Source organism: Ascidiella aspersa, chromosome 5, assembly GCF_963924565.1.
Source record: "Ascidiella aspersa chromosome 5, kaAscAspe10.2, whole genome shotgun sequence".
NCBI lineage: Eukaryota > Metazoa > Chordata > Ascidiacea > Phlebobranchia > Ascidiidae > Ascidiella > Ascidiella aspersa.
Genome location: NC_139451.1, coordinates 10,465,457 through 10,467,956, shown reverse-complemented (window position 1 = coordinate 10,467,956; position 2,500 = coordinate 10,465,457). Strand labels below are relative to the sequence as shown.

Genomic DNA, 2,500 nt, shown 5'->3' with positions numbered 1-2,500 from the left:
GATTCCCGCCCTTGAGCCGCCAGCCGTTGGCCTCTTCGAGGTCGACTCGCCGCCGCCGCGCGGGATTCTGGTCGCGATCGTCGCGCATCGTGCCGTGCTGTCTTGAGCGGGACGGGCGCTCGCGCGTCCGACGCCGCAGCAGCCGCGCGGAGAAATCCCCGCGCGGAACGTTTGCAACGCGACCCTGAGGCGGGCGCGGCCCCGGGATTGACCCGAGGCCGCAATTTGCGTTCAGAACGTCGATGCTCAATGTGTCCTGCAATTCACACTAATTCACGCAGCTAGCTGCGTCCTTCATCGACTCACGAGCCGAGTGATCCACCGCCAAGAGCCATCCACGATTGTTTCGCTCGCACAGTGCCTCGCACTATAGGGTGACAAAATAGACCGCGCCGAGCGGTCGGCCAGGCCGACGCTTGAAGCCGGAGCGCGCGGCACCGCGGCACTCGACGCGCAAACATTACCGGGTGACCGAATCGCCGGCCGGCGCGCCGCTCCTCGCGGGTCGGGCGCCGGGTAGCAAAGACTTTTTCTCTCGCTTGTCCGAGTTTCGCGTTCGCCGAAGCGTTTGCGAGACCGTTAATGATCCTTCCGCAGGTTCACCTACGGAAACCTTGTTACGACTTTTACTTCCTCTAAATGATCAAGTTAGATCGTCTTCTCGGACGCCGGCTCGACCGTTGCCGGCCGCGCCAGGTCCAATCGGAGGACCTCACTAAACCATTCAATCGGTAGTAGCGACGGGCGGTGTGTACAAAGGGCAGGGACGTAATCAACGCGAGCTAATGACTCGCGCTTACTGGGAATTCCTCGTTCAAGGGAAATAATTGCAATTCCCTATCCCTAGCACGACCGGGGTTCAGCGGGTTACCCAGACCTGTCGGCCAAGGCGAGCACATGCTGATCCGGTCAGTGTAGCGCGCGTGCGGCCCCGAACATCTAAGGGCATCACAGACCTGTTATTGCTCAATCTCGTGTGGCTAAACGCCACTAGTCCCTCTAAGAAGTTAGACGCCGACCGATTGGGTCGCGTAACTAGTTAGCAAGCCAGAGTCTCGTTCGTTATCGGAATTAACCAGACAAATCGCTCCACCAACTAAGAACGGCCATGCACCACCACCCACAGAATCAAGAAAGAGCTCTCAATCTGTCAATCCTCACTGTGTCCGGGCCGGGTGAGATTTCCCGTGTTGAGTCAAATTAAGCCGCAGGCTCCACTCCTGGTGGTGCCCTTCCGTCAATTCCTTTAAGTTTCAGCTTTGCAACCATACTTCCCCCGGAACCCAAAGACTTTGGTTTCCCGCAAGCTGCCGGAGAGGTCGTAAAACTAACGCCCCCCGATCGCTAGTTGGCATCGTTTATAGTCAGAACTAGGACGGTATCTGATCGTCTTCGAACCTCTGACTTTCGCTCTTGATTAAAGAAAACATTCTTGGCAAATGCTTTCGCAGTCGTTCGTCTTGCGCCGATCCAAGAATTTCACCTCTAACGGCACAGTACGAATGCCCCCGTCTGTCCCTCTTAATCATTACCTCGCGCTCCGAAAACCAACAAAATAGAACCGAGGTCCTATTCCATTATTCCATGCACCATTATTCAGGCGAATCGCCTGCTTTGAACACTCTAATTTTTTCAAAGTAAACGTTCCGGCCGCCGCCGACACTCAGTCAAGGGCACCGGCGGAGAACCGGAGGTGAGGCCAGGACGGCCAGTACACGCCTTGCGACGGACCGGCCGCCTGCGCCCAAAATCCAACTACGAGCTTTTTAACCGCAACAACTTAAATATACACTTTTGGAGCTGGAATTACCGCGGCTGCTGGCACCAGACTTGCCCTCCAATGGATACTCGTTAAAGGTTTTAAAGTGTACTCATTCCAATTACAGGGCCTCGTTTAGAGTCCTGTATTGTTATTTTTCGTCACTACCTCCCCGCGTCGGGAATGGGTAATTTGCGCGCCTGCTGCCTTCCTTGGATGTGGTAGCCGTTTCTCAGGCTCCCTCTCCGGAATCGAACCCTGATTCTCCGTTACCCGTAAGAACCTCGGTAGGCCAGTACCGTACCGACGAAAGTTGATAGGGCAGACACTTGAATGATCCGTCGCCGGTGCGAGACCGTGCGATCCGCAAAGTTATCCAGAGTCACCAAAGGTTGCGGGCCGAAGCCCGGTCGGTTTTTGGTCTGATAAAAGCACGCCTCCCGCGAGGTCGGCGCTTCACGCATGTATTAGCTCTAGCATTTCCACAGTTAACCACGTAAAACGTACGATCAAATGAACCATAACTGATTTAATGAGCCATTCGCAGTTTCACTGTACGAGAGCTCGTACTTAGACTTGCATGGCTTAATCTTTGAGACAAGCATATGACTACTGGCAGGATCAACCAGGTAGCTACTTTAGCGTAGCCCCGAAAGGCCGACGAAGGAGGCGCCGCTGATGCGGCGCCGTCGCTCGGTCGATGCGAAACCCGAAGGCTTCTCTCCGTTAAAATTTCGTTCT

The 2,500-nt window shown here is 55.2% G+C and overlaps 2 non-coding genes across 2 annotated transcripts; both read right to left on the bottom strand.

The window, feature by feature from the left end:
* Nucleotides 1–179: 179 nt before the first annotated feature.
* LOC146143204 (5.8S ribosomal RNA) lies at nucleotides 180–333 on the bottom strand. Its single transcript, XR_014501022.1, has one exon. It is a non-coding gene; the product is annotated as a 5.8S ribosomal RNA (ribosomal RNA).
* Nucleotides 334–580: 247 nt separating this feature from the next.
* Nucleotides 581–2,391, bottom strand: LOC146143203 (small subunit ribosomal RNA). The gene has a single exon (XR_014500290.1). It is a non-coding gene; the product is annotated as a small subunit ribosomal RNA (ribosomal RNA).
* Nucleotides 2,392–2,500: the final 109 nt, after the last annotated feature.